Below are 27,740 nucleotides of genomic sequence, written 5' to 3'. Positions count from 1 at the left end.
ATTGACTTCAACAATTGGCTAAGCTTCTGGTGTAATTCTAAAGGGATCCAGTATCTGTCTGCCTGGGATGACATGGTCGACAGACCACGATGCTTTGCCAGAGATGGCCTGCACCTGTCACCCCTGGGATTCTGGATACTGGCTAAGGTTCTTGCCACCCCTATAGTGCCTTTTTTAGGCAAGGTTCAAATGACAAATTTAACAGGAACAGTCGAGCAAAAACTGAGGGCGATGCTACTCAGTGCTAGAAGTCTAAATCTCAAAATGCACTCACTCGAGGCATTCCTTAAAATGGAGAACATCGATATCTGTGTAGTGACTGAGACCTGGTTCAAGGCTCCAGAGAGCACCCCTGCACTACCAGGCTATAACTCATACCACACTTTTTGGCTATGTAACCTGGACTGGAACACCAAAGGCGGAGGTGTGTCCATATTCATTAAGGATATCCACACCTCCAGGCTAGTTGCTCAGCATAATGCATCTGAGGTTATCTAAGTGCAACTAACTCTGGGCAAAACTGCAATCCAAATTGTAGCTTGCTACAGACCCCCCACCATGCCCCAGGATTCCCACTCCTCTTTTCTTGATGTACTGGAAAATATTAGGGTTCAACCAAACACCCTAATAATGGGCGATTTCAACTACCCCACCATTAACTGGGAAAACTACTCATGTACCAACTCCTTTGCTCAAAGCTTTCTGGAATTCATAAACTCCAATGACCTGGATCAACTTATCCATATTCCCCACCAGGGGCAACAATATCCTAGATCAAGTCATTACCAACATGAGTGACCAGTGTTCCACACCTGAAGTCAACGCCTCATTGGTCCGATCGGACTATAAGCTAATCACCCTAGATATCCACATCCTGCCCCCATCCCCCCATTAAGGAAACCACGGTAAAAAAATTTCTCCAAAGCCAACTTCATGTTTCTTAAGACAAAAGTGGTGAACTTCATGACACCCATGCAAATGGGCAATACAGTTACAACTACTGAATCCTACACAATTGCACTTTATAAGCACTTACATGAGTGCATGGATCGTGCTATCCCAAACAGAACCAAGACGCTATCCTCCAAAAAAGGAAGCCAATCTGGTGGCCCCCTGCCTTAAACTGTACAACAGAAGGAAGAAACTGTTGCAAAAGAGAGAAAATCCCATGAGTGGAGGAGCTCCCTGGTCAGCCTCAGTAAGAAGCTGCGATCCCTGATAAAATCCTCCAAAGTTAGTTACGAAAACAAAATCGCTACTGATTCTAAAGACAACCACAAAGCATTCTATAGCTATGTCAAGAATCTCAATGGCAACACTCAGATCTGCTCTGAGTTACAGCACAATGGCACTAAATATACAGACCCAACTGATAATGCCAACATCCTGGCAGATAGGTTCAGTGTTAACTTTAACCCCCTCTCACCCCCTAAAGGGCTCATCTCTATACTGGAAGAATGCAAAGTTCCTGTAATCATGGCTGCACAGGTAAACACCACACTCTCCAAAGCCAAGAACACAGCATCCATGGGACCAGACAACATCTCAGGCTGCGTTCTACATGAACTACAGATCAAACTGGCACCCCACCTATGTACCATGTTTAATCATAGCCTCACTTCAGGCTTTGTGCCCACTGAATGGCGCACAGCGACGGTTATCCCACTCCGCAAAGGGGGAGCCACCACGGACCCCGGAAACTACCACCCCATTAGCCTGATGAGCCTGGTCTGCAAGGCAATGGAACGTAACATCATGGAACTTATAAACAAAGACATTGGTAATCTCCAAACTCTGGACCCCACCTAGTTCGGGTTTGTAAAAGGCAGATCATGTCTCCTAAACCTGATAGACTTCTTTGAAGCAGTCACCAAAGCTGTAGACGAGGACAAGGTGGTTCCACACAGCCTATCTAGATCTTGCCAAGGCTTTCGACACTATCCCCCAACTCTGGAATTATAGATAAACTCACTAAACTAGGTATAAATCCCTGTCACAAGATGGGTTGCCAACTGGCTCAATGACAGAATCCACACTGTGAAAGTAGTAGACTCCAAATCCGTCTTCAGACCAGTGACAAGTGGAGTACCACATGGTTCAGTCCTGGGTCCTCTCCTGTTTGGTATCTACTTCTATGAAGTACTGGCTAACACAGAAGGTCTTTGGCTAACAAAGTTTGCAGATGACTGCAAACTAGGAGCCATAATCAAAACTCCTAACACTGTGGACATCCTACAAAAGGGCCTGAGACAGATGCCTGGTGTGAAAGCCATGGCTTCAAGCTCAATGCCAAAAAGTGCATTGCCATCCCCTTTGGTAAAAACTCTGTACCCATGAACTACAACATAGGCGGTAGTATACTTAACACCAAAAGTGTGATAAGAGACCTTGGGACACAGGTGGACAGTAGTCTCTCCTTTGATAATCACATCGCCACAGCAGTCGGGAAATCCTTCTACACGGCACACCATCACAAAAGGTTTCTCATCCAGAAAAAAAGAGGTCATTGTTCCCCTTTACTCATCACTCATTAGACCCATTACAGAGTACAATGCCCCTTTTGGTATGTACCTCACAAGACATTTACAACAACTGGAAAGGCCGCAGAAATACCTCACAAAGAGGATTACCAGCCTCAAACAGATGCCTTATGCAGACTGTCTCAAAAAACTCCAGCTTTACTCCATCGCATATCACCTACTTCGAGGTGATCTCTGCCTAACATACAAGCTATGTCAAACCCAGAGCTGTTGGACATGCTCCACTTAAAGAAATCCCAATCCGTCAGAGCTACACGCTCTAAGGATCTAAACCTTGTCACCATAATAAACAAATAATGCTGGAGGGATAGATTCCTGTCCCAGAGACTTCCCATACTCTGGAATAAACTACCTATCTATATCAAACAAAGCTCCTCATTAGCACTCCAAGAAAAATCTTGATGACTGGATGGGAAATAGGAAATTCACCCGGGGGATCACTTCTGTGTCTCTGCCCGACAGTGGCACAGGAAATTAATTTTCTTGGGTGGCGAAAGCCAGGGTACCTTTTTGGCTGGGATTGTATAGGCCCCTAGGGCCGATAGCCTAGTACCTACCTATGAACCTATAAGGGAGGCAGAGGGAGTCATTGAGAGTTTTTGTCATAGAAGGGTGGCTTAGAACTCCCTGCCTTTGGGGTGGAAGTGGTCCACTGTTTGGTTCTCTGCTGCCCCTGGGATAGCGGCCTGGGTGGTCTGTCCCTGCAGGGCTTACCTTGGCCCTGTCTGCTAGGTGCAGGGAAAGACCAGTGTTTAGAGGGAAAGTTCCTGCTGAACCTGGGAGTTTGAACCTGAAAGAAATCTTTTACTGTTTGCATAGATTTTGCTTCGTCTTCCATCTTTTTAAGCACCTCTTCTGCTTTTACTCCAAACAAGCGGTTCTTATCCAGGGGTGTATCAATTAGTTTAAACTTGACATGATCAGGGAGAGGTTGTTCCTTCAACCATGCATGTCTACTAATGACAGATCGTGACACTACTGCCCTGCTTGAGGCTTCTAGGGCGTCATTATCCACAGTGTAATGAGTGTTTGGCCACTTGACAAGTAGAGTCCAGTAAATCTGCTAACTCTTTCGAATTGGCACAGTCAGGAAAGGTTGAAATCTTTTGTTTTAATAGTTCCAAAATGTGTTGTTGATATTTTAACATAATGGAACTAACAGTTGAGTGCTTTGACAGCTGAGGTTGCAGAGGTGTATACTTATTTACCCCATCTGTCCAGAGCTCTGGAATCCTTGTCAGAAGGAAAAGGATTCTTGGCAGAACTACTCTTAGCTCCTTTAGGTCCCTGTGTAATGACCTCTGGGTCTGCAGCAGGATTGTTATACAGGTATTTGTGAGAATCCAGTACTCTAATACTGGTCAGGTTTACTGGGAGCAGGTGGGAGGGCATCAGGGGCTAAGCTGGATTCATGGAAAATATCATCCACCACTTCTAAAATAGGGAGGTTGGTCAGGGGTCTGTGATGGGGCAGGTCCAGAAACTCTCCAAGTCTTTTCTTAGACTAGGGGAAATCCTGAGATTCCCATTGGAAATGTTCCCTGAGGGTGTGAGGGGTTTCCCAGTGGAAAGGTCTTCTAGTGGGGAGGCAGGAGGAATGGATTCCTCTGCATCTGAATCATCATAAGCAGTCAGAGATTGTTCCTCTTCAAAATCTGAATAGTCAGACTCCTCAGAATCCTGTTCTGTCACAATTTCTGGAGAAGGGTGCCCTGATAAGGGGAATGAGATCCTCTGCCATTTTAAGCATTTGTGCTTGGGGTGGTGGAGCAGGAGCAAGATGGTGACTAGAGGCAGATTTTCTGGAAGTGGCCTGGCTTCTAGGCCTAAGAGCACCTGTTGGTCTGAGAGAAATGGTAGTCGGATGAAAAGATGCCATTTTTTTGTCTAGACTCGGTAGTGTGAAAGGCCACCTCGGAAGCTGGTGCCTGCGTCGCGGCTCCAGACCCAACTGACGCAGAGACAGCCAAAGGCTTGGAAGACTAAGATTTCTGCGGCATGCCGGACTCCAAAAGTGTCTCTGTAGAGGACTACATAGATATTGAATCGGGCATCAGGGGCTGCAAAAGCGCCTCACTGAATTTCAGAGAACTGACGACCTGCTTAGCGGTGGAGTCGTTGGAAGGCATAGCCTTGTTTAGTCCATCTCTATCTTTTTCTCTGTGTTTTTTTGGAATGTCTACGGATTGTTGGCTGACCGATGCAATTTCGGAATGTGAAGATGGCAGACAGAAATACCTGTCTACAATAAGAGCTCTATGGCAAATGGTTCTCGTGTTAAAGAGGGCACAGAACCGGCAACAGGGGACGTCGTGGTCTGGGCCTAAACAAGTGATGCAGTATGAATGGAAGTCTCGGTGTGGGGTCTGCTTTCCACAGGCAAGACAATTATTAACTTTTTCGAACATCGGTTAGTGCAAGAAAAAAGGATCCCCAACTGGGTACTTAGCTTTAGACATTTTCATCTGAAATTCAAACTCTGGTAACGACCGACCGGCACATGGGAAGAAAGACCTGATGTAATGCCGTTGGTTGCCTTGCTTTATAGCACTGACGACCTGACATCAGATATCAGATATCGGGTGCTGTTGCCTGATATCTGATGTCAGATATCAGATATCTGTTGCCTGATATCTGATATCTGACATCAGATATCAGGCAACAGCACCCGATATCTGATATCTGATGTCAAGTTGCCTTGCTTTATAGCACTGACAACCTGACATCAGATATCAGATATCAGATATCGGGTGCTGTTGCCTGATATCTGATGTCAGGTTGTCAGTGCTATAAAGCAAGGCAACCTGACATCAGATATCAGTCAATGTTTTTGTGCATCGGGTGCTGTTGCCTGATATCTGATGTCAGGTTGCCTTGCTTTATAGCACTGACAACCTGACATCAGATATCAGGCAACAGCACCCGATGCACAAAAACATTGACTCTGGTATTTGGGCTGGCTGAGGGCTACCACAGCAGGGATAACCCACAGGTGATGACTGCAACAGTGAAACATGAAGAACATCTAGTTATGGTGGTGGAGGCAAGTGTGAGATCACTTCTTTCACCTGGGATCTGAGGGCTTGTACTCTTGTTGGAGGTAGAGACCTTACCTGATTGATTGTGTCTAAATGAGAAATGTGATTTGTTGTAGCTGACAGTGATGTATATGCGGTGTATGTAAACTGCTTTGAATTGATTTTGTTTGTATCTGATGAAGTTCCAGACTAACGTTTACGACTGGGATGAAAGCGCTTATATTTTACAATAAAATTGGATTGGGCTTACAGTTTCCTGCCTGCAAATGCATTTTTTGAACTTCATGTTTTTTTTCCCTGCCTTTGGTGATTAGTTGACAGTGATGTCCAGATGGTGATACAACTGCAGCAAATTGTTCCTTGCTTGTAGAAGTATATGCCTGGGTGGGACATTAAGGAGCCAGTCGTCTAAATACAAAAACACCCAGAATCCTAGCATTCTTAGGTGAGCTGCTACAACTGCATTACATTTGGTAAACACCCTGGGGGTTGTGGTAAGAGAAAAGGGCAGGATTCTGAATTGATAATGACAGTCTCCCAGCCAGAAGAGCAAATATCTTCCAGATTGTATGTTCATTTTGTGTGATAGTATGCATCCTGAAAATCTATCAATCACATCCAATCGTCATTTAGTAACTGTGGCAGAATGGACTGAAATGTGACTATCAACAACACTGAGTATCTGATATATCAATTTAGTTTGCTGATATACAGAATAGCTCTCAAGTCCCCTTTTTTCTTTGGCACCAAAAAGAACCATGAAAAATTTCTGGATTCTATCTGGTCTGGGGGGACTTTTTGGATGACTCTCTTTTCTAGCAGCTTTCTTATTTCTAGAGCTGCTGTGTCCCTCTGATTGGTAGAACATTGGGGACCTTCCTCATTTTTATGCAACGTATTCTGTAAAATGGTATGGAACAGCCTCTGGATATGATCCTCTCTACACAGGAGTCTGTTCTGATGGATGCCCTGGCTTCTAAGTGCACAGACAAGATCCCCCTCCCGACAACCTCCAGAGAAAAACAGTCAGGCAGCCCTTCAGGAGTGCCAGTAGGGTTGATCGGAAAAGGAATCCCTGAAACCCTGATTTTGGAGGCTACCTCTGCCACAAAGGTGGCATCTCCCTTAGAGTTCCCCCTCTGCGTCTGGGAGAACCATCTACTCAAGTCCTGAAAAAGACCTTTTGATTTACAAAGCCACATTTTTCTACCTCCTCGCTGATTCTGTGAAAAGGATCTCTGAAGGGTAGAGAAACCGATCTCAATGGCAGACCAGGGCTTTTCCCTCCTGCTCACTTCTGGACAGCATTTATTTTACTTCCGGGCTAAACTGGACTGATCCATCAAACAGGGAATTGATGAATGAAGACTTGAAGGGCTCAGCAAAGTTGCACAAGCACATCCAGCCATGTCTTTTAACAGCCATGCCTGAACCCACTGCCCTTGAGGTGCCCTCTGCTGCATGGGAAATCAACCTCATAGATGAATTAAATACGGACTGAAGGATGGTCAGCTGTGAAGAAACCTTACTTCAATCCTCCACAGAAATGGACCCAGGAAGAGATCTGGAGAACTCCTTTATCAAATCTCTTTGCAATATGGTAAAATGTACCAAGTACTTTAACGACCTCAGGGCAAAAGGTGCTGAGGCGTAGATGTGCTTCTCAAATCTGTCCAAAACTCTAGACTCCCAGTTAGAGGAATGGACAGATATGCTCTGCTCTACAAGCTCTTTCTTGGTGGCTACTGCCACAAACATAGCATCAAGGGGGACCCCTTTACTCGGTGTGCCATGTCTTTTGACAGGGCTAAAATATGTTAGCTCACTTAGGTACTGGCTCTACAGTATCCAGTTCCTTCCATGTCTGGCTTGAGACAAGAAATATTAGGTTCATCAGACAGAGCGTCTCCCAAGAACTTCTTAAGGCCTCCATAAACACCGACTGCTTATGGGAAGGGGGGTTGGAAGAAGACTTACTTTTTGTTTTAAAATTTCTAGTAAGTCTCCATAGGAAATATCTTCAGGTGGAGATTTGGGGGACCTTTCTCCTTCATTAAAATCAGTGTCTTTTATGAGAGATCCCTGAGGAGAATCCAGGAGCCTCCTCTTACACATTTTCTTCCTAGGGACATCAGCGGGATGGTTTGATGAGGTATTCGAAGTAGCTGGGGAGTCCCTAGGGACTGTCTGGAGGCTCAATCAGGTAGTGTCCCTGGGGACTGTCTGGAGCCTAAATCGGTTAGGCTGTCCCAGTGGAATAGAGGTGAGAGGATCAGAACTCAAGCCCAATGGTGGAATAGAAGCAGGAGTAAATGAGGTAGAGAGAAAGCCTTCTCCACTATCTCAAATGGTCTAGGAGAAATAGACGTCAGCTCTGCCAGATCCGAAGACCCTGTGCCGATGAACTCTGAACTCTTCTAGAGCCCCATCTCAGAGGAGTCTTCAGACCCAAGCTGTCCAGGACCGATGCTGCTAGAGGCAGAGATAGCTCTAAAAACTTCATCGTCGACTCAACACCCTAGAGCCAATGCCGATCCTTCGGCTGTGAGAGTCCTTCAGCTTCGACAACATCAGAAGATAGTGACTCAGGGACCCTGTTGGAGTTGAAGAACCACCTGTCTTTGGATCCAACAAAGACATCCTTAAGGTTCTCAGATCCGAGGGCTCTGAACCCAGGGGTCAGATCGGAGAAGGAGATATAATTATCATTTCAGAGAAGGGCAGGCTCATGGGTCTGATGGGAGATGGAGACTGGATCACCCCCATCTAGATCTGAGCTCTGAGGAACTTCCTCATCATCCAATCCACTTCTGCTTCACACTCCTGGAGGACTTAAGGGAAGAACTGGTTGATGGTGGCCTGGCATGCTCCTGTGTCACTCCTGAAAAAAAGGAAAGTGGAGCAAAGGGAAGACTGGCTCTGGCAAAAACTTCAGCGATCAGATGTGAGAAGACCCTGGCTTTGATGTAGTCAGGTCTAAAGCTCTCTGATCTAACTTTATGGAAATCTTGGCAGGCAGCTCTGAGAATGGAGCTGATGGAGTAGAGAGGACTAGAGACCTTTTCTTAGAGTCGTTATCCTTGTGGGTAGAATCAGTCTTCCCATTTCCAGACTTCTTAGAGGGAGTTTGAGCCCCAGTCACCAGAAAGGAAGAGGAAGACAGAAAAGAATTTTTAAGGATCAGCTTATTACCCAGACAGTACACATATTTCCTGTGGAGATCGCAATTGGGGATCTTATGGCCACAGGAGATGCATTTGTTTTAACTCCAGTAGGTTTATCAGCCATTGTAAGGAAGTAGCAAGGGATACAGAATAGCAATAAAGATTTTTTTTTTCTGAAGAAAATTAGTTAAAGGCAAAACTATCAACAATGTTAATGATAAATACCCTGTTAATGGTAGAAATAAAGAATAAATAGAAAGTAAAGATAAAAGTACAGGTAATGGTACTTAAGGAATACACAACAGAAATGAGAAGAAAAAAGGGAGTATAGCCTGATGGACAGAACTCAACAAACTTTAGGGACTTGGGAGGAGAGTGAAAAGAGATACAAGTATCTAATTTAGTGTAAACAGGACTTACAACTGTAGAATATTGAGAAGAACTCACTCTTAAAGCTTGAGAGGAGATCTGCTTTTTAGCAATATGGTGGCAAATGAGATCTGAGGTCCATTAGGTTGTTGGAGCATTATGAATAAAGGAGGAGCTCGTGGGTTGGATCTGTGAATCTAGTGAAGTGGTCGAGCTGGATCCGGGGTCAGATCTGAGACGCATCAAGTTGAGGAGCAAATGAAAATGACACCATCAGATATTTAAATTTCAGTCTCCCTTATTTCCCCCCAGGGGAAAATTAGTTCTTGCCACTGGGGATGTTTTGTTTTTAATTCTCTCTTGACAGTGCTCATTTTGTTTTCATTGTATCCCTGTTGTGATATTTTCCTTTGTGATTCTCCATAACTTTGAATATCTACTGTATGTATTCCAAACAATCAGACTATAGAAATATTCATATCATTACCAGGTTTCCAGATCAGTGTTTTGGTTTTAGTAACTTCTAGGCACACAGCTGCAGTTCTTATCAGTAAACAGAACAGTGTGTACTCTATGCAGCAGATAATATATATATATATATATATATATATATATATATATATATATATATATATACATATATATATATACATATATATATATATTTATTTATTTATTAACACATGCACACACAATATAATTGTTTTATATCAAGTAAAGTATCAGGTTTATAAAAAAAAACATTCTTATGTCCCTACACAGCACCTAACATTGTACGTCTCATTCAGGAATTTTATACAGCATCCCAACCACAGCAATGAAGACTGACCCCCAACAAAATCTTAATACCAACAAAGTAACGCTCAACCTTTTTTATGATCACATCATTACAAAACCACTTCAGAAACTTTAAGATATCATCAAGTAACAAGCTCCACCACTGAGTTCTGTTAAAGCACACAACACACCATATCTAAAGCAAAAAATAAAAGTACAGCTGTGTAAGTAAACGTACCATAACAACAGATGTTCAAACAGATCACTGTTGCTGGAATCTAAACTATGTGGGATGTCCGGTCAACAGCTTTAGGGCACCTTCTACTTACCCGAGCCAACATACAACAGCTCAAGTGCAGAAAGACAAAATCATTTGCTAGGGTGCCAAAACTTCAGAAATTTCTTGCCTCAGAACAGGGAGGCCTGATAGACATGTGTAAGAAAAAGAAAAGCACATATATCCCACTATGGTAAAAAAGCAAAATGCAAAGGAAGGGGGATGTCACTAATGTAATAGTGATCTATTCAAACATCTACTCTTATGGTAAGTTTACTTACACAATTGTGCTACGTTCATCATTAGATCACACTTGCAGTGGCCTAAGTCATACAGGAATAATACCAGAATGTAGAAAGCCAGAGAGGAGGGAGAAGGATTGAATCTAGTAGTCCCTGGAGAATAGTTCGAGCAACACCTTGCCTAGAAATGTCTTCTTAAGGTGAAAACAAACAAAAAAACATGGCATGGACACAGCTTCTCCCTTTTTCTTAACTTTTTCTTAACTTCATAATACATTAACAGTTAATTAGCAATTCTGAAGGCTCCTGTAATTTTAATATAGTGTTAGAAAAATATGTATTAATATGTATATGCTTAATGCCAAATTAATAATCAAGTGTTTTTAATACGCTTTTTATTCTACTTCTCATGCACTGTGATTTATATAAATTGAGTTTCATATGAGACTGAAAATATGCCTTATTGAAACTGCAGCATGCTTACTGAAACTTGCAAGTTGCCCTCTGACCTAGTAACTGGTAGCACAGCAATATTCTTGTTTATGCCTTGTGGAAATGTACTTGAGAAGCAGGTGTTAATCTGCTAGGTCAGAAGCATATGGATAGACAATATACCATTTAATAAATGTAATGATTCCAGACAGACAGCCTTGTTCAGAGGATGGGAACCTCTGCAGCTGCAGTAGTTTAGAGATAAGGTAGACAAAGGCTTATTAGAGAAATGAATTGCTAGCATTGTGTTCGATTTAGCTATAGTATCGTGAATGTAACATAACAAGTATCTAACTGAAAGTAACCAAGGCCATGTTGTTTTCCTCAGGATGTTTCACATAAAAATTGTTTAAATCAGCAGAAAATCATGGGAAAGATGGTCAGCAGATGATGACCAAAAGGTGGTAATTCATTACGTCAGCATGGTAGGACAAGATTAATTTGATAACCTATAAAAATGAATGCATTTCCTGTTTCTGGTTAGACAAACTCTGTATTAGCACGTTTTTGTCTCCTTGCTGCAAGATTAAAATGCCTTAACCTGAACCTACCGTGTTTTGATCATTTTTAAAGTATATTTTTCCTTTGACAGATTGGTCCTTCGGACCGGAAAACGTATCTCTCGCTCTGGACCTAGGTCAGAATTGGGCCCGGTGGCATGCATCCGTACGGAGAAGAGGCCAAATCGGCTCTTCTGTTTTGAAAGACCTCCGACTGAATTGTCGTTCGAAAGAGGCCAGCCACGGTTTCTGATCTGGGATTGGAGGACGAGTCAACGATCCGGTGGATCAACTCACGGAGGGTCAGGTAAGGAGGAATTACCTTATTTCTGTTTCAAGATCAGGGACTAGTTACAGAACTGTTCTTTTTTTGTCAGGTAAATTGCTTATGCAAATTAGAGACAGAAGAAGGGGTTACTGTTTTTGTCATAGATCAGGGAAACAGAATAGGTAGACAGTTATTCTAGATAAACTGTGAAAAAGGTGTAGATTTGTGGTACCACGTGATAGAAAGGGTTACGTAACAATTTACAGCCTAGCTAAGACTCCAATGGGAAATCAGTGCACAAAAAGTTCCCGGGACACGCCCCTAACTGAAGACGCGAAGTATATGCAATTACAGCGTGCCGATAATGTTAAATATTATACCAAATGGGTCGACAAGTACAAATTCGAGGGTAATTTAGATAAACTTGCACTTATGAAACTTGTAAAACAGTTAAAAATAGATGCAAAAGGTCAATTAAAAAAGCAGAGAGATGCAAAAGGTCAATTAAAAAAGCAGAGACAATTAGGAGTCCCTCAGGCGCACAGGTGGCTTGAGGAAGCAAATCGTAGGGAGCAAAAAATTAAAAATTCAAAAACTATGTTTTTAGATGAAGAAGATAATAATTTAGTAATAGCGACGGCCCCTCCTTCGCCCCCTCCACTTCCGTTACCAGAATATGAAGCAAGTGGAGGAGCTGATCCACCTCCGCTATACCCAGCTGTCCCTGCAAAAGCACAACCGTTTGTCAGGGATCCCATCGAGACCAGGTCTTGAACACGTGACTTGAGGAGGGAAATTGAATTAAATGAATTAAATAGAGCATCACAAGCTATGAGTGAAAAAGAGATATGTCCGCTCATAGAAGTACCGAATCCTCAGGCAGGACAAGATCCGACTCTTAGTTTATAGACCGTGGACACCGGAAGATATCCGGAAAGCCACAGAAGGTATTCCCCACCAAAAGTGAATTTTAGAAAGTGTTTAGAAGACTTACAGGGTATGAGATTAAGTTACCATTTGAATGGAGAGGAAGTAGAAAAAGTAGTTAGACAAATTGTAGGTCCAGATTGACACATGATTTGTGGCAGCTGGAATCCTCGTGACGCACAGCTTAGACCACTCCCACATACTGATGCAGAACTGGATGGCAGAGTAAAGGGTCTAACAGACCGAATCTCTGAAAAGTGGAAGCCTAGGGCTGACTGGACTTATATTAATCAATGCATACAGCAGGAAAAAGAAACAGTAGATGGGTAGTATGCCAGATTATTAGAATGCTTTAACAATCATAGTGGCATGACAGTTCCTGAAAATCAAGCGAATGATTCCCCGTATGAACAACAATTGAAAAACGCATTTTTGAAAGGTTGCATTGCACCTATTAGTAGCTTCATTATGAAGCATATGATAGATCATTGAACAAGTAGGTTACAAGCCTTACTTGAATATGCTAGACATGCAGAAAGACATTTTAATAGTACAAAGAAAAAGAAAACCCAAGTATTTTCAGCAGAAGATGGGTCAGAAGTATTTGTAGTACAAACTGGGAAAAAGGGTAAGAAAAATACCCAGGGAAATAAACAATCTGACAAATGATCAGAAGATTTTGAGGAAAGAAAGAAAAAGGGTGAGTGTTTTAAGTGTGGGAAAAAAGGACATTTAGCAAGGGATTGCAGGCTAAACAAAAAGGCGACTACAGAAAATAAGGAGGATGAGGAATGACTATATGATAGTCAGAAATCATTAGATGAGAGTGAGCAGGAAAAGGTAAGTGTAAATGTGATAGCAGGAGAAGAGGATGTGACACAAGGGGTAGAGGATGTATATGAATACACAGATGTAGAATAAAATGAAATTTTAGACCTAGCTCTTTTGAGCTTAGACCTTTACTTAGCAGACATGAAACCGGAAGTGACGCTTCTGGTGGAGGGGAGGGAAGTTAAATTTTTGTGTGACTCAGGGGCTTCACGCACCCTGATACACCCTTCCAAACTACCGGAAGATACAGAATCACCAGATTATATATTAGTGAAAGCAGCTAATGGACAGCTATATCGGGAGCCACTCTCCCGTGACATTACAATAATAGACCCTGTTTCAGGGATGACTCAGAAAAGTAAAATTGTAGTTTCTGCAAAATGCCCAGTGAATCTTTTGGGTAGAGATTTAATGCAGATATTTGGCATAGCAGTAGTTCCAACCATGCAGGTTATGGAAGCACAGTGACAAATGGACACTTTTGTAGTGCAACCGGAGGGTGAAATGTATTATTGGTACAGCCAGGACTTGGTTACGACTGGTCCAGGGGCAGTAACCGAAGAATTAATGAATGTAGCTATCAGCAAGTTCCCCTCCCTCGACATTGACAAACAGCATTTGTTGCATTGTACTCTATAGTACTGCAATAGACCAGGTCCTGATAAAGATTATGAACAAAAATTGTTTCAAAACCATGCAAACAGGCTAGTATTGCGAAACTTGTACTGGGATGCAGAAGGGAACAGTGTAGCAAGCTGTTCATTGCCCCAGGAATTTTTAGCACTCTACAAATCTAATTGACTGCCCCATGTTAGTTTGACTAAGAATAAAACTTTAAAATGGGCAGACTTAGGTGCAAAAGTCACGAGGTGAGAAAAACAGACAATTAGAACTCTCAGAACAAGGAGTACAGAAACAGAAATTGAATTGGATCACAGACACACCCAGCTGTACACTCACAGGCTAGTGAGGATAGCTGAGTATTACTCTTATTGGAAGAAGAGGAAAAAGCCTTGCGAGACATACCAGACATTCTCTGGTCAGCAGGGAAATCAGATGTAGGACTAATACGAACAGCAGGACCAGTTACCATAACGCCAAAGTCAGCTTTTAGACCCTGGAAAAGACAGTATCCCTTGAGAAAGGATGCAGAGGTAGGAATCAAACCTATTATAGCAGCCTTACTTAAGGAAGGAGTCTTAATAGAATCCCCTGATTCACCATGTAACACACCTTTATTTCCTGTCAAGAAAGCAAATGGGGAATGGCGTATGGTCCAAGACTTACAAGCAGTGAACAATGCAGTTATACCCAGAGCACCAACGGTGCCAGATCCACACACCTTACTGAATGATTTAAAGCCAGAACAGAAATATTTTTCAGTGGTAGACATAAGTAATGCATTTTTCTCGATACCGATATACCCTGACAGCCAATATTGGTTTGCATTTACATTTCAGGGAAAGCGGTACACATATACTAGATTACCACAGGGGTATTGTGAAAGTCCAACAATATTTGCACAGGAAATGGCAAGCAACCTGGCGGGATTTATCCCACCCAAAGGTAGTCAGATTCTACTTTATGTAGACGACATTCTGCTGGCAGCCCCCACCCAGCAAGAATGCAAAGAAGACACGGTAGCTTTGTTACAATTTTTAGCTACTCAAGGTCACAAAGTAAACAAAGACAAGTTATAGCTTTGGAGAAAACAAGTTAAATACTTAGGATATGTAATATCCAAAGAAGGTAGAATATTAGATGAAGATAGAAAAACAGCGATTTTACAAGCACCCAGACCAACTACCAAGAAGGAAATGATGTCCTTCCTGGGAACTACTATTTTTTGTCGGAGTTGGATACCAAACTTTGCTTTGGAATCTGCTCCACTGGCTGATTTAATATTTAAAAAGCTGATGGCTGCACAGGATTTATTACAATGGACACCTGAAGCAGAAGCAGCTTTCTGTAAGCTGAAACAATTGATAGCATCATCCTGAGTTTTAGGATTACCAAACTATAACAAGCAGTTTATTCAGACTGTATATTGTAAGCAAGGTTATATGACATCAGTGTTGACACAGCAACATGGGGATAAACAACGCCCCATAGCTTATTATTCATCACAGTTAGATCCAGTGGCGCGGTCTTTGCCCCACTGTGTACAAGCAGTAGTTGCAGCTGCAATGGCAGTGCAGGCTTCAGCCTCAGTAGTATTATTCCACCCTCTCACATTGAGAGTGGCTCATGCAGTCTCAATTATTTTACTGCAAGAAAAAGTAGCATATCTTTCTCCAGCTAGACATCTTTCCTGTATGACCATTCTGTTGGGCCAACCTCATATGACAATTGAACGATGCACAACTTTGAATCCATCAACTTTGCTTCCAATCCCTGTAGATGGCAGACTGCACTGCTGCCTGCAGGAGATTGAGCAAAAGACATTACCTAGACAAGACCTTACGGATGTTCCCTTGGATGATGCCGAGGTGACATGCTATGTGGATGGCTCGTGCAGGAGGGGTCCTACAGGACAGAACCTAGTGGGGTATGCATTCGTTTCTGATACTGAAACTCTAGAAGCAAAATCTTTACCACACAACTTTATCTGCACAAGCAGCAGAACTGATTGCCTTAACGAGGGCATGTACCTTAGCAAAAGGTAAGAAAGTGAACATTTATACTGACAGTCAGTATGCTTTTTCTACTGTACATGTTTTTGCGCAGCAGTGGAAAAATAGAGGAATGATAACATCTACTGATAAACCTATTAATCATGCGCAACTTATTTTAGACTTGTTAGATTCAATTCAGTTACCTAAGAAAGTAGCTATTTGCAAATGCATAGCTCATACAAAACAACAGGATAGAATTTCAAAAGGTAATGCACGGGCTGATACAGCTGCAAAGCAGGCAGCTTCAGACACAGAAACTTTTCTTTTGAGTGAAGAATTACAACCCTCAGAGACTTTAGATTTAGAAATGTTAAAAACAATGCAGACACTTACTACAAATCTTGAGAAACAAATGTGGATAAAACGAGGAGCAATCCTCGAAAAGGGACTGTACATCTCCAAGGAAAAGAAACCGATTTTGCCATCTAATTTGTTTAGATATGCAGCGTTGTTGAGCCATGGGCAGAGCCATGTCTCAACAGGGGGGATGGTACAGTTAGTGAATCGAGTGTTTACAACCTATGGGTTTACAAACTATATAAAAAAATTTTGTGCAGCATGCCATGTTTGTAACAAGCATCATGCACAAGGGGCATTGAAGCCTAAGCGAGGGAATTTTCCTACACCACCATATCCATTCCATACTATCTGTATGGACTTCATAGAATTGAATAAATGTAAGAATAAGAAATACTGCCTAGTTATTATAGACATGTTTTCCAAATGGGTAGAAGCGTTTCCAACTAAAAATCCAGATGCAGCTACGGTTGCAAAGGTCCTGGTTAAAGAAATTATACCCAGATTTGGGATACTGGAAAAGATTTATAGTGATAACGGGACACATTTCGTGAACCAAACAATCCAACAACTTAGTCGTTACTTCGGAATATCGTTAAAGAACCACTGTGCGTACCACCCTCAATCTGCAGGGCTAGTAGAGCGACATAATGGGGTACTGAAGAACAGACTTAGGAAATTGATAGAAGAAACACAGAAAACTTGGGTGCACTGTTTGCCTTTAGCACTGTTGAGTATGAGAACTGTTCCAAATGTAAAGGGATTAACTCCTTTTGAAACTTTGTTTGGGAGGGCATATTATACACCTCAGTGGAAACCTCTCATGTCTACAGAGCAGGAGGCTGACAGTTCACTTGCAGGATATATGAGGAGATTTTTGAATAACAAACTTTTGCAGTTAAATTCTGTTTCAGATAAAGACCAACCGAAATCGGAAGCACCAGTAGCCCCAGGCACCTGGGTCTGGGTGAAGATTACGAAACGGAAGAATTGGAGCTCTCCGAAGTGGGAAGGTCCGTACCAGGTACTGCTGTCAACACCCACTGCAGTCAAAATCGCAGAGCGAGCTTCCTGGATTCATTTGACACACTGTAAACTGGTCAAAAACTTTGAACTGGACAAAAACTTTGTTACTGTTGCACAACAAGAACAAAATGGCCAGATACAGAGTGAGTAGAGACACTGAGCAATTTCAAAAAACTTGTATGATTGTTTTTGTTGCAATATTGATCACACTGTTCTTTTTGCTGTGGCCATACTTTTTTCCTGCCACAAAGGTTGAACTGATTAGACGTAATGAACCAAATATAGACTGGCATCCGAACTTTAACACTTATCAGGCAATTACACGTGTATACGCAGAGACTTTCAATGTTTCGAACTTCTGGGTCTGTACGGCCATACCAACAGCATACGGGGGTTTGTTAATGACTGCTATCCCCCTAGGGGTCAATGAGACCTGGGAAAATCTGGTTTTTGACACAGTCGCTATTAAAGCACAAGATAAGGTAGCACTATATTTGCCTGTGACACAAAAAGGAATTGTATGTTTTTATAAAAATGATTCCATCCAAGGTGGATGGAGCAAATGTAATGTTACTGTACAGTACAAATGTTATAGAAAACCAGATGATTTGAGTGGATCTTGTAGTACAGATTATGACTCATTTTTTAAATCTATGCATAAAACTCTAGATCAGGTACAGCACAATCCTGTACTTTTCAAACAGTTATCAGTGATAGATAGGAAAATGTTTCATGCAGGGCAGTCATTTCGTAACAAAGTAATGACAAAGGTAGAGGACTGTTATTTTGTATGTGGGAAAAAGGCATTTAAATGGTTACCTGAGAATTGGTCTGGCAGTTGTTTTTTGGGATACCTGGTTCCGGCCATCCGACACACTGCAGCTTTGCCTCAAGGGAGTATTCGAAATACTCAAGATGTAACCAAAAAGACTGTTAAGAAACCGGAGAATCCAGTGGGACGAATCAAAGTGGGGTGAAAAGACCATTGTAATGTGGGAACCAAACTTGTGTACATGGACTTGAGCGATGCTGTTATATCCTGGGCAGGTATATCACCCACGTATAGCGGAGTTAAATCAGTATGGGAACTGTGAAAACTGTCTAAACTTCTCAAAATAATGAGAAATGCAACTTTGTCTGCCCTTGAACTGATAACTGATGGACTGAATGCCACGAGAACTGTAGTGCTTCAAAACCGAATGGCTCTTGACTTCACCCTAGCGGCGAGAGGCGGAACTTGCGCTTTAATCAAAGAACAGTGCTGTGCATTCATTCCTGACCATCAGCATGAGATCAACGACCATCTCGAGGTGATTCAGCAAGTGTCAAAGGCCATGACCAAACCAGGGTCCTGAGTCCCTGATAACCTCTTCTTGTATTTAGTGGATTATGACTATTATGGTTAGGGGTTCTTTATTTTTTTGTGAACTAGACTTGTTGGCTATACATTTTGGCGCAAGGCTGGCTCTGGCACCTCTGGCACCAGCTATCTGTTTCATTGAGTCCTTCTCAAGGATATCCGCTCTTTCACACGTTTCCAAGTTTGCAGTCATCTGCACACTTTGTCAATAAAGTAAAAGTCCATGTTGGCCTGCCCGTCTGAAGTAGATGCCAAACAAAAGCAGAGGTCAAGGGGACCTGTGGGACACCACTTGTGACCGGTGTTTTGGCTTGAGCATGTCCAGAGCCACCGGGAGGCTAATGTCCTTGTGGGTCAGATTAATGTCACCTGCAGCTCCCCAAACCCTCTGACAGAGTTTTTTCAGAATGCCTTTGAGGGGTGGGGCTCCATCTTTATGAACATACTGATTGCTATTGGGGTAGGTTTACTCCTAATAGGAGCTTGTATTTGTTACGGAATCCCCTGCATGAAAAAATTAATTAAGGAATTCATAGATATATCCGTATCTGAAACTATACATCAAAGTACTGAATTTGAAGAGCTGCTAGAATGAGAGACGCTTTCATAAAAGTTTAAACTGAATGACTTTCTTAACTGCAAATCCTAAATGGAAGAGGTTAGGAAAAGAAGCAAGCTGTTTATCCTTTTTTGAAAATAGAATAAAAAGTATTAACAGGAGATGTTAGAAAAATATGTATTAATATGTATTTGCTTAATGCCAAATTAATAATCAAGTGTTTTTAATACGCTTTTTATTCTATTTCTCATGCACTGTGATTTATATAAATTGAGTTTCATATGAGACTGAAAATATGCCTTATTGAAACTGCAGCATGCTTACTGAAACTTGCAAGTTGCCCTCTGACCTAGTAACTGCTAGCACAGCAATATTCTTGTTTATGCCTTGTGGAAATGTACTTAAGAAGCAGGTGTTAATCTGCTAGGTCAGAAGCATATGAATAGACAATATACCATTTAATAAATGTAATGATTCCAGACAGACAGCCTTGTTCAGAGGATGGGAACCTCTGCAGCTGCAGTAGTTTAGAGATAAGGTAGACAAAGGCTTATTAGAGAAATGAACTGCTAGCATTGTGTTCGATTTAGCTATAGTATCTTGAATGTAACATAACAAGTATCTAACTGAAAGTAACCAAGGCCATGTTGTTTTCCTCAGGATGTTTCACATAAAAATTGTTTAAATCAGCAGAAAATCATGGGAAAGATGGTCAGCAGATGATGACCAAAAGGTGGTAATTCGTTACGTCAGCATGGTAGGACAGGATTAATTTGATAACCTATAAAAATTAATGCATTTCCTGTTTCTGGTTAGACAAACTCTGTATTAGCACGTTTTTGTCTCCTTGCTGCAAGATTCAAGTGCCTTAACCTGAACCTACCGTGTTTTGATCATTTTTAAAGTATATTTTTCCTTTGACAGATAGTATCTGATCTGAGTTAACTGTGGACATCCAGAGTGTGTAAAAGTTTCTCCTCTCTTACCTTTTAGGTTTTTGAATGAAAATAGGGAGATGAGTAGCCTAGCTTAATGAAAACTCTGAGACAACCTTATGCATAAAGGAATATTTTTTTCTCAAAGTAACCATATCTTTGTGAAAAATAAGATGGAATTTCTTAACAGAATTGGAGGCTTAGTTCCATAGGTGTAAACAAAATTTATGTGCATCTCCTTATGACTTCTAGACATTTATACACGTACTTCTCTATCCTACACCTTATGCATGTTTTTTGCTCATGTAATTCTTCTATTTTTTTCCTCTTGATATCAGCTCTTTACCGTGCATCCTTTGCTTTACACACCTAGTGGGAGTTGAGTGATAAGAAGCAAGTGTGTTAGGAGAATTATGCTATTTGCACTCTATCTGAATGATGTTTTTTAGTAGGATTGCATGTTATACAATAAATAGTTACTAAAGACACCCTGTTCTTAGATTTACTTTTTATTTTAATTACGACTCTGTTACTATAATATTCTCTTTCAGGCTAATTAGATTTGTGATTAGGCATAGGGTATATGCAGGAAGTGATAAGTGCTGTCTGTCATAAACTTTAGATGAATGCCCTACCTCTGCTCTGCATAAGATAGTTACAACTAAGCTCATCCTTCCTGATTATTGTCTACATAGAAAGCTTTATTATGTGAATTACTAACTGATGGAATATCAAGGGGATCCAATTAGACAAAAAAAGAAAATTACTTTTTCATCTAGCTTTTAAATCAAAAGCAAATCTAATATTAATACAAGAAACTCATGTTACCAGAACAATATAAAAATTATATGGGGAAAAGTGGATAAAAACAATTATTGTTGCTGGAAAAAAAATCCAATAGTGCTGGTGTTGCAATGACTATTAAAAAAAACTTTTAAAGGTAACATTTTACACTATGATGTCAACCCAGAAGGAAAATAGTGTTATATAACAATTAACTGCCCTTACTTTGACAAACCTGTGTTACTATTAAACATATATGCCCCTTGCACTAGACAACATGACTTCTTTATGTCTATTTATAACATTTTATCCCATTTTCCTAATTACTATTACATTATAGGGGGACTGGAATACTATTCCAGAAACTACGTCAGACAGGACAAACAAAATGTTCATTTAATCTATATGCCACTACAGCCATTACTGAACTAAAAAATGATTTTAATTTATTTGAGCCATATATTTTTCCAAAATATTAAATCACCAAAATACAAATTTATCTTTTATTCTCAGTGTCATAAAACTTGATCCAGACTGGATTTTTTCTTAATTTCTGCAACTTTTACGAATCTCAACAATGACTTCTATATAGACCCTAGATTCTCTTATGATAACTCAAAAATAACAAACAACTGGCATAGTGATAATAATTTTAGATAGAGGGGTTACAATTTGGCATTAAATCCCAATTTATTATGAAAAGATGACATAGTGCGAGAAATACATGTTATTTTTGAAGATTTTATATACAGAACTAATAATTCCCAACTTCCATTTGATATCTGCTGGGCCTCTATAAAATCCTTAATTACAGGAGTTCTCATTAATAAGGCTTCCTATTATAAGAGACACTACATTGCCAAATAATCCATTATCAAAAAAACAATTACTAATTTGGAGACAGAACTACAAGTAAGCCATAATCAAGATTCCAAAAAGCAACTTGCCAACCTCCAGAAAGAACTATATCTAGCATACTTGAATCACTTATCCTTCCGAGAAATAAAAACTCTCGCAAATTAATCTGAGTGGTCACAAATGCCAAATTTTTGGCGAGGCTGATAAATCAGAGGAAATTTTCTCCTATTATATCTGAGATATTATACCAAGATAACACCTACTATTCTAATCAAAATATAGTTCCCTTATATGAAAATCTATACTCACAATCCTGTAGTGCCCAAAAATCCCCACTACAGGAACAAGACATGAATAAATTCTTGAGTCAACTGAACTTCGGGAAACTCAACTGTTCCCAACAACATTCTCTCTTGCCTCCATTTACCCAACAAGAAATAATTATGTCAATAAATAATCTTAAGTCTAACAAGGCCCCAGGACCTGACAGGTTCACTGCAGAATTTTATAAAACTTTTAATCAGAAAATTTCAAAAATTCTCCTGTTTCTATTCAATTATATTACAGATAATAATATTACTGACATAAAAAGTGAACCCTTCTAAAACAATTTTCATTCTTAAAGAAAATGCAAACCTCAAAAACCCATGGAACTATAGACCTATTTCCTCGATTAATCTGGATATGAAGATTTTTGCTGCAGTCATGGCAAACATACTTAAACCTACTGTCCTCTATATTGTATCATCTAATCAATCTGGATTCATACAGTACAGACAAACATGTGCTAATACACTTACTCTGGATGCTATGATAACTCTATCTAATCAAAGTCATACCCCGATATTTGCCCTTGCAACTGACATAGCCAAAGCTTTTGATAGGCTGGATATAAACTCCCTAATCTCAGTCGTACCCCAGTTAGGTATACCCCATGATTTTATCCAATACATCAAAATACTTTATTCTAAAGCTCACACTGCTTTACAGTTTAACAAGACCAATTCTTCCTGGATTGATATTAAGAATGAAACTAGACAAGGTTGTCCAATGTCCTCATAACTTTTTTATCTATATATTGAACCACCATTCTTTCTTATCGCACAGAAAACCTTTCACCATATACCTACCATCTACAATACTAGGATCACTTTATCTGTCTATGCGGATGATCTAAACTTATATTTTTGCTACCTAACTCTGATACGATAAAAGTTCTGAATTCTATAGACACCTTTTCGAAATTCTCCAACTATAAATTAAATCTTGAGAAATCTTTAGTTTTTCCAATTAACTCATCTTGCCAATTATCCAGCTACCACTTTCCTATGAAAATCAAAGTAAATCACAAATTAAATCCATCCTCAACCCCTTTTCCAATTTTTGCATGTAGGGTCAGGGTGTAACTTTAACAATGACAATCATCTTGACCCAAGGTTTACACTGCCAGGTGGCTAGCCATGCCACGGTAGTTCATCTAAACTACTCACTTGCACACACACTCGCTCTTGGGGAAATTTTAGTGTATGCAATCCACCTGATGCATGTCTTTGGAGTGTGGGACATGTGCACACTTAATAAAGCATGATCAACTTTAAGCTGATGGAAATGAGATATAACAATGCTCTGAAACAAACGTATAAAAGGCTTCAAGCAAAAGATAGTAGGAGAAACAAACTGTCATTCTACTAGAACAATACTCGTAAGTAGTACTATTGTAAACCTTTGTCAGATGGGCAGGCAACTGTTCTCAATAATTTCTTTCAGTTCTGATCATAATTCATGCAGTGCAGCATAAAATCTCATTTTCAAAGAATGCAACAAAAACAGCATGCTTTGCAGGGGGACACTGTTCTTAGTTTTGGTAAAATTAATTACAACAATAATAAATAAATAAATAAAGTGAAAAAAAAAGAAAAAAAACTAATAAAATAAATGACCACTGCTAATGTCATTTGTTGTGATTTGTTTTTAAATATAATGTGCCCATAACCTGAAGAAAAGATTGGTATAAATTAAACAAAAATGTAACATTCATTAAGCATGCTGGCCTTCTCATAAACTGTAAGCACCTTCTTGAACGTTTTGCATGGCAGTATCTGTGGAAGCCCTTTTTCTGGCTCCTTAAATTACAGTTTAGAAGAACAAGCAGCTCCCTACCAAAGAACATCATCTCATTTTGATTTTAATCTTCCTCTTCCTCCTCACTGATGTTGTAGTCATCTAAAGTAGCACTAGAGCTATTTCTTGATGAAAATAAATTGAGGGTTTTGGAGAAAGCCCATCTGAAGCTTAAAGAAGGGGAAGGTTCCCTTGATAGACTACTGCTTGAGCTTTGTTTTGGAGAAATGGCCTGCAACATTCAACCTCTTTCTTTAGAATATGCTTCAATGCTCCTTCAGGCCCAAACATCTCTATGAAGTTACTATGAAAACTCGTGATTTCTCCTTCCACTTTTGAATGAGGTCAATGCTTGCTTTTTCTACTCCACTTTCTGAACAAATTCTTTGGATTTCTCTTATACATTCTTCACTTTTTGCTGCACTTCATCTACACATTCTTGCAAATTATACTTCTTTTCATTTATAAAGGTGACATTCAGCTCTTTAGCTGTGTATCCCCTCTGCAGATCCCATCTGAAAAACATGTCATAATTCCTGACAATTCTAGTGATTACATCAGAAGTGGAGATTCCTTCTGTCCTTTGAGTTGGGGCAAACATTCCTGTCTCCTTTTTGTGTCGATAAACATTATCACTTCCTGCTGAAGAAGGTGGCAGATCATCATGAGCAATAAAATCATTCCTATGCTCTGTTACAAATTCATGTGTAAGACTCCAAGGTGCATTTCTTACCACCTCATCTGCATAGCAGCAATGCTGTACTGCATCATAGCAGTCAGCCTCATTCATAACAGTAGAATTATTTAATTTGTGTATCAGTTCATCACTGCAAATGCCCACAATGAGGTATGTGTTATTAAAAAAATTCTTTGCTTTTATCAGTGGAGCAAGTCAAAAATTCCATCTGCATATACTTATATAGGTCGATCATAAGGTTTTCCGTACTTGGCATTCTCCAATGTCACCCATGCATATGATCTACTACAACACTCTTAGATTTCATCAGAAAAGGGTGCTGGATCATGCAGACTGGATGAAAGATGTGCGACTTTCAGTGGAGATTCATCCTCCTCTACATTTCCATTAGGGCCAGCAACTTCCTCTCTTTTCCATGAGTTCAGCTTGATCAAGCAGTCTGCTTCCATTTCAGCACTTTTCAACATGTTCCAAAACTTTCTCAGCTAAACTTGACAGCTCGACAGTAAGAACCCTCTACCCACTTATTAAAATACCTGAGAATATCCTTTCAACAAGGCTCAAATTTATTCTATCAAAGTAATATCACAAAACTCTGGACAACTCTTCAACAGGACCTACATAGATGGGATAAGCTCCAACTCTCATTTTTAGCAAAAGTGGCCATTATTAAGATGAATATCCTGCCACGAACATTATATGTATTTAACACATCTAATATTTTGGTGTATAACAATTTTTTAAAAATGCTTCACTCATCTCTTTCTAGGTTTACATGGTCTCCCAAATCAATCAGAATTGCCTATAAAAGTCTGGTACATCCTAAGAATAAAGGAGGGATTAGCCTCCAACTTTAAACTACATTACAACATAATTAACTCTAGCAGATTACTGGCATTCTCTGATTAAAACTAAAATAAGAAGACATGGGTTCCAACATGGATAGAACTATTCTACAACTATGTAAAGTCTCTCAACTTTAATCCCAAAGCTCTTCCTTTCCTTAATAGAGAGAACTTGAAGAATTCCAGGTTAAAGAATAAGGTAACTTGTTGTGTCTTTCGGCTTTTCCCGGTTAGGGGTCACCACACCGGAACTCCGGTCCGCTAATGATTGGCAGTTGATTTTTACATGCTGAGTTGCTAGCCCTAACGTACAACATTCAACGAAGGTACGCCCATTCATGCATGTCTCCAAGCAGAAGACGCTCTGAGAGTCGAACCAGACAGCGTCTTACCGTGAGGCGACAATAAGGTAACAAATCTACAAAAACTTTTTCAAACTCTAAATTTGTCTAGTGCTTTTAATATTTTACAGCCCCTGCACCTAAATCCCAATCTTAAACTCAACAACAAAATGTTCAACCTAAACATGACTAGCATAAACTTATGTAAAACACTATGGAGATCATTGTTAATGAAGATTAAAATTATTTCAAATGCGTACAACCTTATAATTTCAGTTAGATTCCAAGATGATGCACTCTTCTTCAATTACTGGACTGACCTGGATCTAACAATCACACCTAACCATCTAATCCGATCTATCCAAATAAACTTAAAATCTATCGCATATAAAAAACTTAGCTATACACAACTCATGATATTAAACAATGCATATCTTTCCCCAGTTCTATTAAATAAATTCTACACTTCAACCTCACCAGTCTGTACATAGTGTGACAATCAGAAGGCTGAGTTATTTCCCATATTTTGGAGCTGCAAATGCTCCTACAAGCTTTAGTGCTCATTAAAAGTTAAAGTCCAAAAAATGGGGTATGAGAAAACTACCCTTTCCTGGAAATTTCCCATCTTACATATCCCTCCTCCAGGGTTAGTGAAACTACAAACGTGTATATTAGTCACTCTGTTTGAATTAATCAAATTGTATATCACTCAGAATTAGAAAAACAAACCTCTGTTTTCATGGACAGGTTTTAAACAAATGGTTATCAAATACTTAATGGCACACAAGTACTTAATGCACAGCCAAAAACGATATTCACATTTTATTGATTATTGGAATATACTATTTGACTACATTCTGCAATAATAATATAGCATGTTTTATCTTGATCTTTGAGACAAGCTTTTGACTTAGTTATATTTAATGTAATACCCTCTGTTTTACTTTCATTTATACAACTACTGGACATTCAAAATTCCATTGTTATGTTTTAACTGACTAAATTAGATACTGTATTTTCATTTTGCTTATTGGAATGGGCATTTAGCATGATTGTATACAGTTTATTAGTTTTGTTGTATATAGTTTGGCAAATATAAGATAACATCAGAAGTACTACTTTATTTGTTGACATTGTCTTTACTGTGTTGTTTGTGCTTTATGTATAAACGAAGAAATAAAAATAAACAGATTTTTGAAAAAAAAATGGAATGACTCACCATAAGAGCTTGTAACTCATACTCTTCTTGCACAACTCACAACAATAAGTAACACTGTTTTCCAAGATAAGAACATCAAATCAGCCTCAACAGCAGATTCAAAAGGAAACTAAGTTTTTCCAGTACAAAATTAAGATCCCTAGAGGGAAACACCCGCCTAACAGATGGATGGATATGCAAAGCCCCTTTCAAAAACTGATTCACTTAAGGTAGGGTAAAAAAGGGGGGAATCAAAGGGCAGATAAACAGACACTGCAAAATATGAATTTTAATAGACGAGAAAGACAGGCCAGAGGATAACAACTCACACATACACTGCAGAATCACAGGAGCTGAAGTCCTAAAATGGCCCTGCTTCTGGGTTTGGCACAAATTAGAAAATCTTTTCCATTTATCTATATATGATTTTTGTAGTAGGTTTCTTCTCAGTAAAGTTCTGCCTAAAGCATATGAATATTCTATCTAGGAAGTCAACTGAAGTAGTTTAAGGTTAGGTTATATCAAACAACCCCTGTCCTATGTGAGTGAGTCTGTTCTGTGAGGAAGCTTGTAATAATTCCCCCTGGCCATTTTTCAAAAGAAGGGTGGACCACTGTTGC

At 39.9% G+C, this 27,740-nt stretch overlaps 1 protein-coding gene and 1 pseudogene across 1 annotated transcript in view; both read right to left on the bottom strand.

Moving 5' to 3' along the window:
• Nucleotides 1–27,740, bottom strand: part of HIP1 (huntingtin interacting protein 1) — a 2,554,439-nt gene that overhangs the window by 740,319 nt on the left and 1,786,380 nt on the right. The gene's annotated exons all lie outside the window — the stretch shown is intronic.
• LOC122788386 overlaps nucleotides 24,104–27,740 on the bottom strand; it is a 90,399-nt pseudogene continuing 86,762 nt past the window's right edge.

Source organism: Protopterus annectens, chromosome 13.part0, assembly GCF_019279795.1.
Source record: "Protopterus annectens isolate FY-2018-M chromosome 13.part0, PAN1.0, whole genome shotgun sequence".
NCBI classification, from domain to species: Eukaryota; Metazoa; Chordata; order Ceratodontiformes; family Protopteridae; genus Protopterus; species Protopterus annectens.
The sequence above is the reverse complement of the archived record's forward strand: the minus strand, read 5'-3'. Positions and strand labels throughout refer to the sequence as shown.